The 10,486-nt window shown below is 44.9% G+C and overlaps 1 long non-coding RNA gene across 1 annotated transcript in view; it reads left to right on the top strand.

The window, feature by feature from the left end:
- The window catches only part of LOC110399648, a 141,380-nt gene that overhangs the window by 6,647 nt on the left and 124,247 nt on the right, over nucleotides 1-10,486 (top strand). Inside the window, exons 5-6 of the long non-coding RNA XR_002439321.1 lie at nucleotides 576-755; nucleotides 864-990. This is a non-coding gene — a long non-coding RNA (uncharacterized LOC110399648). The remainder of the gene's footprint in view (nucleotides 1-575; nucleotides 756-863; nucleotides 991-10,486) is intronic.

The raw sequence follows: 10,486 nt of genomic DNA, 5'->3' as shown, positions 1-10,486 counted from the left end.
CTTCCCCTTCTCCTTTCCTTCCCCTTCTCCTTTCCTTCCCCTTCTCCTTTCCTTCCCCTTCTCCTTTCCTTCCCCTTCTCCTTTCCTTCCCCTTCCCCTTTTTGTAGTTTTTGCACTATGGGATGCATTTAAAAAACAGTTAATGAGGTGAGGTTGGAAGGGGAGAGGGAGTGGAAGTTGAGATGTTCCTTTATGTAGAGGGACGAAACAGCTTTAGAAAGCAAGGAGGATACTTTGATGCATTTGTAAGTGGTTTTGAGGACTGCAGGACAGTTGTTCAGCTGATGCAAATAACCTTTCTGCCAGAGTGGAACAAGGTGGGTTTGTCCTGCTAGGAGTCTGCCCCTCTTCTCTTTATATGCCCTTTATTCCCCATGACTCCCAGGGACCTGGCTTTCACCACAGACGCTGCATCGAGGTTGCCCTGTCACTTCTGCCTTCGGGTGTCCAACTAGTTTGAGGTCTGGGGGCTCCATGGGACTGTTGGACTCCCCTCCCACAGACCGTCTGTGCAAACCAAAGAAGTCACCTGGTAATTTAATTTGACTCCATCTCATGTGGTTTGGCTCTGTCAGTGCAGGGAGGAGACTCTGAGGGCATTGGCAAGGCAGCACAGAAGTGAATCTGACCTGACTGTCCATATGGAGTCTGGCACCTGCACCGGCTTTCAGCCTCCCCCAGCCTCTGTCTCAGAGAAATAAAAGAGGCATCTTGGCTTCTTCCTTCCCCAGCACGTACCCTGGCAATGGAGAAAGGTCAGTAATAGTTTTCCTTTCCCTTCTTCTTTCCCGTTCCTATTGTCTGGCACAAGGAGCCCTTGCAAATCCAATTTATGTATTCATTTCTCATTCTTGATGGTGCAGCTGAAGCACTAACTCGTGCCATGGGGAATGAGCAGTGGTAGAAGACCTCGGGGACCTGGAGCCATGCAGACACTGATGGATTGTGCAAGTCAGGAGAGTAAAGGAGCAGCGCTCTCCATATTTAAAGGTACCACAAAGCACACCGCCCAGGATGAAAACATTTACAGGGGTTTCTTGTTGCAGATGTATATTTATCTATGCGATGGATATTTATTCCTCTGTGTTCTTCAAAACTCTTGAAATTTCCCCTTTTTTTTAGAGTAGGGTAAAAAAAAAAAATCCCTTATCTACATTTAAACATTTATTCCAAAAGCTTTTTTTCAAACATAGGGCTGCATTTGTCTTTAGCCACTTGCTTCTAGGTGATGGCTGTATTGTGTTTTGGTTTGTGCTTTGTTTATTAATGTCTACCAAATCAATTTCTTATTTTCCCATCTAGCCAGGAGATAATCAACTTGCATGATGATGCTTTACAGTGTCTGTTAAATATTACTTTTGAAGCAAACTAAGCTAATGACATGGGTAATTAAGCCTCGTGCATCAGGATATAAAATGATCAGTGGCAGATTCAGGATGACTTTATTCTCAATGCCACTCTCCCTGGGTCAAAGTGACTATGCATGGATGCTTGGAAGCCAGTGTGTGGCGGAATGTGCACCGCCCTTTTCTGGAGCAGTAATCTTTGTAAGAAAGACTGGGGTTAATAGTCTGCCCCAGTGTGCCTAACACCATGGTGAAGGTCTGGGTGTCTCAGCAAGCTTTGATTCCCTGAAATCTCAGTCTGAGTCCTGACAAGGCGATGCTCCTGCCTGGAGCAAGTCCTGTGTGCTTTCCTGCCATAAAACATCTTGGGCAGGCCCTTGGTATTAAAGGGTGGCTCTTCCCATGTGACATTAAATATCATTAGGGAACATACATTAGCTGAAACAGTCTCTTTCGCCAAAATTAGTGTTCCTTCCAGACAGCTCTTCAGCTTGCTGTGCAGCTGAATATTGCTGCTTCTCTCCCCCATCGTGCACTTGCAGGGCTGCACAGACATCCAGGCAGTGACGCACACTAGGAGCAGCCAGGCATAGGTCAGGAGTCAGCTGACTCTTTGCTATCAAGAGCAGAGAGATGACAGTGATGAGAACCTGAGGAAAATTCTCACCTTGGATCTTCTATTTTCTGGTTGCTTTGGCTGAGAAAAGAAAGCGGAGCTCACATTTTGGAAATAATGCCTGGTAAATAGAGTTTAATTCCTATCCCACAAAAGACAGAGCTTCAGCATAACAGAACAGCAAGCAGACTGTTAGCTGTTAGAGGTGTGACGTGGGGGGGGAAAGCAATCAAGTTGATTTCTTGCCCGTTTGACTGCTTTCCTCCTGGCCCTCCCTCCCCAAATAGTTAAGACTGTTTAAAGGCAATTGGTATCACCCAAGTATGTCATTGCCTCATGTTGGCAGGAGCTGACTAGCAGGCTAGCGCTGCAGGGCATATAATGTACAAGCTTATTTTACAGAGTTCAGAGAAACACTACTCTGGCTGTGAGTATCTGCATCAAACGGGCACTATCTATAGCATCATTTAATTGTTTGGAGCAAGGAGAAAAGCAATGGAAAAAAAATCACCCCAAGGGAAAAGACAAACTGTAGATAGGCTTGTATTTTCTATTCTGAACAATAGATCAGAGAACTTCTGTAACAACTACATCAGCATTTATTGCATTGCTAATCCAAAAGCCCTCTAATAAATTTTAGCTAATTTTCAGACTTGGTTTGGAATAAAGCAGCAATCTCTTCTGAACTTCTTTTATATGCCCATTTTTATTGTAAAGCTGTAAAGTAATTTTATTTTTATGATTTGCCTTCTAATGTCCTCCAGCGTTATGCTTTTACCCATCCCATTAACTACCACCCTAGGCTGCCACCCTGCAGAGTGTTCCTGCTTTTGCTGAAAGGCAGCACCAGTCTTTGCCTCGGAAGTCACAGAGCTGATATAACATGTCACAGCCACATGTCTGGTCAGTATCTCCTCTGCAGGACAGGACAGCAGGCTTTCCTTGGCAAATCTGTTCCAGCCGTATCTTCAAAGATATTGACTGGAGTGGGAATTAAGCATGTAGATACCTTGAGGTGTAATGTTCTTTCCTTTGTAATTGAGTCCTGCCCCAGCTGAAGCTGCTAGACACCGTCCTCATAAGAACTCAATAATATTTTCTAATAAAAATAGCTGCAATTTTATCTTGTCATTATTTTATTACAAGTACTTGCAGCAAGTATTTTTAGACCACATTCTGCTTTATTTGCAAGAGTTCATTATTAATTTGGGGTATTAACTCTTGCAATACACTTTCTGAAAATATTTTGCTTTTTGTAGTTATATGCCCCACGCCTTTAAATTACTGCTATGTTTTCAACCAACAGATCTAACCAAACCCTGTCTTTTAGTTGTGAGTCTCATGCCTTAGTCCCAAGGTTCAGTAGCCAAGGGAGTTTGAGTGCTGCAGTGTAATTGAAGCAAACCCGAAGCCCCAGAGGCATGGATGGGAGCAAATCCACACCCTACCTAAGAACAAGGTGGCAGAATCAGCTTTTCCATGCTCTGTCAGGCTGAAAGACGAGACTTAGAAAGGAAAGACTTATCCAATCTGGAAACTTTGCTGCTTCTTTTTTTTTTTTTTTTTTTAATTTCCAATGGGAAACCCTAGAAGGAGCCCCAGTCTGAGTAAATACTGATGGAGCTGGCACTTCCTTGGCAGGAGGAGTGCTACATCCCCAGGAACTCTGTCTTGCTTGTGAGCAAGGACAGTGATTTAGTTGCCCAGCAGTGCCCTAAAGAGTGGAAAATTCAGGGACAAACAGGAGCCTCGCTTTAAATAGCCCTGTGGGTTATGGTCTTTCTAAGCCTCAAGCCAGCAAACCGGATGTCAGCAATGTTGTGTTAACCACCTCCAAAGGCTCCAAGCTAAACAGGCAGCTCTCCTCCTTCTGCTCCCACACAGCTTCTGAATACTTTCACAGGGGATTCTTCAACAGTAGGGAAAAAAAAAAAAGAGAGAATAAAAAGGGAGAGTCCTTTCAAGGACTCTATTAATGGCCCAGGGACTGAGCTACATCCCAGGAGATGGAGCTCTTTCTTACACAAGAGCTGCATAGCCTGCTGGAGAAGTACATGTACCCAAGAATATATTCATTATGGCTTTATTAAGCTCTGCACTGATACGCTGAAAGATAAGGACAGTTACACTAGTTACAATTTTTATCCCTTTCTTCTCTTTGTTCTACATGTCTTTCCACATTAACACATGGAGTTCCTGGTGCCTCACATCCCAGTGAAGATTTTTAAGGCAGGAGGTGTGGCAGGGAAATGAAGCCATGCCAGTGAGAAAAAATACCTTCCTCCCCTCAGTGGGAAGTGCTGAGGATCTTGTGTAGATGTGTGTGCCTTCAGCGAGGAAATAGTCCCTGAGTTTTTGATACTTAGGTGGCAGAGGGGGGAACAACCACTGGTCTCTAAGGACATGCAGCCTAATTAACCCTACATGTGTCTCATTCCATCTGCTAAGCTGCAAAGGCATTTTTAATTTCTCATTCATATTGCTTTGCAGAACTGATGGAGCTCCTTTGGACCAGGTGCTTTCTGGTGCTGAGGGCTGATAGCTACTAGAAAAAAAACTGGAATAAAAGGACACTAAAATACAGTAGAGGATGAGTGTCTTCCATAGCATGGTAGTTTGGTCACAGTGTTGAGTCCCTGCACTCAGGGACTCAGCACTGTGACCAAACTTAGAGACTCGCTGTTTGTCTCTGTATGCTTCGTGAACATCTATGAGCAGAATTAGTTATGTGGTTGGTTCTGGTGATGGGTTGATTGTGTGCAGCTAAGGGTAGGATGGGAGCTCCACTTCGTGGGATGCAATCTTGTTTCCAGCTGATGTCTAGGAAGCAGAGTGTGTTTTCTGAAGCCATTACTTCAACAGATAATGACCAGGTCTCGCCCGACTGAAACCTCCCTGTGCCTCAGCAGCTGCCTTCCCTTCTTGGGAAATGATGAATTAAGTAATCTGGGTTGCCATGCTGCTGGCTGCGAGGTTGTAAATCGCACGCATGTGCTCCCAGAAAGATGAGATCCCACATCGGTTTTTAAAGAACTCGTGCAATGGTAATGCTGATAAAATCTCCCTCTCACAGGGACTATGCGGTGAACCGAAGTCTGCGCTCAGACAGGCCCATGCATCAATGGGTGAGGAGCACGGGTGTCTGACAGCAGACGCTTCTTTTAAGGGCTACTGAAGCAAGTGAAATATCTCTTCCCAAGACATTTTGTGGTGGGTTGGCATGTTACTGTACATGAACTATTGCTGAGGTGGTTGCAGGGAAACAAGAGCCATTTAGAAATAAAATGGGAATGAAACAAATCATAGAAACAAAGCCTTTCTTTTTCAAAAGGATTCCTTGGCTCTTGGCCCCAAACATCTCAGTGGATCCAGTCAGTAGCTGCTGCGGTTGTCCATCTTCTCACTAGGATCACTAGGAGAGACTCAGAAGGGTGTGCCATGTCATGCTGTTACCAAACCATGAAGAGTGCCCATCCCTATAGGCCTTTCTGCCTGAATGGGCAGCTGCCTGCATGCTGCCTTGCAGTAGTGCGTTTCTGATGTAAATGCTCTCTTTTTTAAATGAAATCCTCTTCCCGAGTCTCCCATTTGTATTACCTGTTTATGGCTGCAACCTATTTTTTTGCTGTGCTTGGTCTCTTGTGAGTTAAACACTTGCAATCCAGAAGTGGATTTATGAGGTGGAATGCAATTTCACTCCTCTTGGGTTGGTGGGACAGCACTAGAGAGCTGCTCCTCCAGAAAAGAGCCCGTCTTCACTTTGGAGACCAGCAGGGGTCCTAACTTGGGCTCTGCTTGTCCTGGTGGTGGTTTCGTGTGCTGTGCAGCTGTGACATTGCACAACTGACAGCTGGGGTAAAGCCCCGTCTTCATGCTCATTTCTGAAGAAGGAGCTTCTCATAAACGAAAAATAAAGCAGCAGCAAAGAGAATTGGCTCCAGCCCAGCTCACGGTCCCCACACAGCTGTTTGTAGCTGGGCTGCAGCTTCTGGGTGACATTAGGGGCTGGACTCACAGGGGAGAGAAGGGAGACACTCTGGGGACTGTACCACAGTGTTTCTTTCTTGTTCTAGGATAGAGGCTTGACCTCATCTCATCCCTCTGGGCACAGCTCCTGGTGCAAGCTTGAGCAAGGTCTACAGGAGTCATGCTGTCAGCAACCAAGCATGGCGGCAGTCCTACCATGTCAGTCCCCTGAGGAGAAGCCCAAGTGGCCTCTTAAATGGTGATTTGGTGACACAGTCCAGAGAGGACCGAGGAGCCCAACAAATCCATTGCTTGTGTTAGCGATGGAAGGAGGAGCAGCCTGAGCCTGCTCCGAAACCAGTGCCCGCCCCATCCAACCCGTGGAGGAGCTGCCTCAGCACTGCTGGAGGCAAAAGTGACAAAGCTGCGATCGAAACGTGGCTTTTTCCAGCTCTCTGAATGACAGAAAACACCTGACACACTGTACTGGGGAAGGCTAGCTCACTCCTTCAGCACTCTGACAGGGGCATTAAAATGTATTTATAACAGCTGGGGATGGCTTGCCCTGAGGAGTGAACTTAATTCTTAGTCTGCCAGGCACTCTGTTGTGAGTGACAGTGATTTGTCCCCAGTGTGTTCATTCTCCTCCTTGCCCTCTTGCGTTCTGCTTGCATTTTATAAAGCTGTATTTGACAGTCTAATTTCATATAACTAATAACATTATGTAACGAAATGAGCTCGGATGTCCATTTCTCTCTCCAGCGTTGAACTAGTTGATAAGCACGGCATTTCACACCTCTCCTGGAGAGTCATTGCCGCGGTGAAGTTTTCTGATGTCCCTGTAAAACAAATATTTGGGTGAGAGAAGTTCTGTAACTTCTTTTTTTCTGAGTGACTGCACCAGGGAAGTGCTTTACACAGCCAAGAGAGGCCATTTGGTGACAAGCTGCAGTAAGGAACTGAACATGAGACAAATGCAGAAATCCACTGAAAGCAGGAAGAGGGCTGATGCTGGCTTTGATGGGCAGCAGGCTATACCTCTGCAGCTTCTGGTGGCTCCTGGCCACCCCAGTGTGCAGCCACAAGGATCTGGAGTTGCTCTACCCATGTGAGAGGCCAGGTTGGACAGGAGCACTAGGCAGCCTGATGTAGTGGTTGGCCTGTGGCAGGGAGTTGGAGCTTGATGAAGCTCTTTAGGGTCCCTTCCAACCTAAGTCATTCTGTCATTCTAAGAGAGGGACCTTTCCGGTACAGGACTTGGATGCACCATGCTACAGCCCCTGGGGGCACAGGGGTAGCTGCGGCAATGTGGAGCTTTGGGCTGGTGTGGGAAACCTGAGACAACTGACACTTCTGATTGCCTGATTTAGATGAATTTTCCTAATGAGACTCGCCAGGAGGTTTGTAGCTGAGGATATATACTCCACACAGGCCATAGCTGCAGAGAAATGAGTAATGGTTTTTGTAACAGCTTTTTAAAAAGATTTTGCTCTTGGCCACCAAAATGCCTTGAGGCAGTCCATTCTACTGACTGAGAGCCTATGGGGAGAAATTTTCTTTCAGCAGCTCATCTTAATATAGGAGGGAGCTGAACCTCCTTCTATTGTGTGGAAAAGGTGCTGGCAAGAGCATATGTGTTGTCATCAACTTCTTTATCCTGCTCTTGATGCTCTAAACTTCTATTGTCCCCTTATTGGCCTCTGGAAATTCTATCTGCATCCCCCTGTCCATGCAAGGAAGTTTCAGATGCAGGTCACTTTTCAGAAATCAAACTTGTTGCACCCATTTTGACCCATTTGACTTGTAAAACCCATCCCCTTCACCCCATATTTTCCTCTGAATCTATGCTTTTCTCATCACATTACTCCTATGAATAATTTGTTTTGATCAAATTCTTCCATCAAATTCTTTTCAGCCAGTTGTAGCTGAGCCTTTTGATTGAAAACTATATTTTTTACAGTGTAACCTTGCCTTCTGGCCTCATCTTTTCCCAGTCTGTCTCAGCCTTGGTTTCTGCATGTTAGCATGGATTTTCCTGACAAAATATGGTTTCTATATAGGGAAGGGGAGAGGAGAGGCTCAGCTTGAAGCTGGCAGTTTCATAGACCTCAAGGGCAGTGCAAATGGCTCTACTTATTACCTGTTTTGCAGGATGTTGTGGCACATCCTTCAGAAATGGGAGGAACGTGTTTTTCTACTCATTATCTGTCCCTTGCCATGTGGGAACAGAACATGAGGAGAAGTGGCTGCTTAGCCGTGTAGCCTATCTCACTCACCTGTTCCATTGCATCATATATAAATCGACTTGTATATCCATAGCTGTCTTGTATATGTGAGGTGTATTAGCCCTATGCTTGTGTACAGCATCTGATAAAGAGAAGTAAAAGCATGGAGGAGGGTAGATGGGACCCCAGGAGCACAGCCATTTCCCTTCTGCCTTGGCCTTTGCTCCTTGTCTATATGCACTGAGACTCTAGAGAAAAGTTGCTGTTTTCAACTACCCCTGCTCTGTGGCTGTTTTGTAGCTGGAAAGGCCAGGGATGGAAGGGAGGAGAAGTTACCTCAGCTGAGGGTGAGGAATCTGAATCCTGGAAAGAATAAATGAGTACAAATAGAATAGTGAGTCTATGATATATTTTGACTTGGGCTTAGTAGAACTGGATTCACTTCCTGTAGATGCTTCTGCTTGTTTTGACTCTTCTGTTCTTCACTGTGCCATGAAATCAATAATGGCCAAAAGAAGGGTGATTTCTCTTTGGGGTGGAGGTGGGGGGAGGACATCACATGGACAGCAAGTGGGCTTTCCTCATTCTCCCAGCCGTTATGGAGCCCAAACTCTGTTCTGAAGAAAGAGCCAGAGAAGTATTTAATGTTTTATTTTTGATAACTGTGGCCATGTGGAGTAATTGAAAAGAGGGCAAGTGCTAGACCACGAAGAGATTACTTTCCAATGTTTCCACTGACACCAGTTTTTTTGGCTGGCCTAAGTCGTAGATGACATGGTGTAAGTTAGCAGAATTGAGCCGCAAAACTGAGAAAAGCCGCTACTTTTTCCAACCTAGCATTCTCTATAAAGTTGGCTCAATGGTTTTTTCCTCTCACATTCATTAATATTAACTTTAAATGCTTAATTTAGAAGCAACCACAGTCCTTGATCACCTTCCTGTTTACATTTCGATGTTGCATTCGGAGCAGAGGGACCCCTCTTGTACTTCTTCCTCCTCCTCCCCTCTCCAGGCTTTGTCGCCCTCCTCTGGGATCCTTTTCCAAAAGATCAAGAGCGAAGAAAAGACTTCAGATGCCATAAATATTGCAGGCAGCAGTGTTCATTGGAGAACGGCCTCCTTCAAGATCAATATGTCTTCCTGAGGGGGCATTCAGTCCTTCAAAGTAAACAAGCAGGGAACATTAATTCAAACGCTTTTATACTAAATACATATACATGAATTAGCCTGTATGGCTGCGATAAATAAGTGTTACATAAGTGAGGTTTAAAACAAACCACACATGAGGAAAAAAAGCAGACTCTGCAGATTCACTAGGGACAAGCCCATTTCTACCGCAGATCTTCTGATTACCAAGATAATTTTGTTAGAGGGCTAAAGGGAAGCTCTGCCAACCTTTGCAAAGAGATTGATCTGGGCTATCAGCATCTTTCCCCGAGAGGAGGAATACCATTATGCTAGTGTCTAAGTTGGGGCATTTGACACAATGTGCAGAATCTGCATTTTGTTTGGAAATGTGGTCATTTCTCGGAGGGAGAGGGGGATAGAGATGGGGTTATATCTGTCCCAAGGAGAGAAGGGTGAGGCAATGTGTCTTTATTTCTTTCTGTGTCAGAAGTGGAGAACTGGCTCCTGCTGATACCGGTGTTGTGAACAGGTTTATAAGATGCCAGTCCTCTGTGTGTAACCAGAGAAGGAGTCTGGTGAACACTTGGCTTGAACTGGAACTGGGCTGTGGTTTCTCATTCTTTAGTGATTCTAATGCCAACTTCCCTCTTCTCGGGGCCACAAAGTACTGGGACAAATGAAACTTGTTGGAGAAGGAAATTCAGGACGATCAAAATAGTCCTGAATGGACTATTTGGGTCTGTTTGTGTTCAGGGTAGTCTGTGTCCCTGAGTGAAACCACAGCCACCTGCGGCTCCAAAGGAGAGAAATGTGCTTAAGGACATTTGAGGTTCTAGGTCATTAACTCTAGGTAATGGTCTCAAGAAAATACATCTTTCATAAAGTATTACAGGGGGGAAAAGAGAGCAAAATGTTTTGGTAGGGGCAATAGAGAAGTTGATAAGGGAAATAAATGTTATTAATTATGTCACTTTGGAAATACATATTAGAATAGCTAGGTGGAAGAAAGAGGGAGGAAAAAAGAGTCTAAATGAGCATGAGAATTAACAGGAAAATAGCTTTGCGGTCATCAGTTCAGACCAAGCACAGATGGTAATTAAAAAAAATCACTTCATATGTTAGAAAACGTGGTGGCTGGTGGCTAAAGCATGGGGCAGGGTTTTTTTTTTTTTTTTTTTTTTTTCCTTAATTTTAATTTTAGTGTG

The sequence above is a fragment of the Numida meleagris genome, chromosome 5 (assembly GCF_002078875.1).
Source record: "Numida meleagris isolate 19003 breed g44 Domestic line chromosome 5, NumMel1.0, whole genome shotgun sequence".
In the NCBI taxonomy this organism is placed as follows: domain Eukaryota; kingdom Metazoa; phylum Chordata; class Aves; order Galliformes; family Numididae; genus Numida; species Numida meleagris.
Note: the sequence above shows the minus strand (reverse complement) of the source record. Positions and strands in the feature narration are given on the sequence as shown.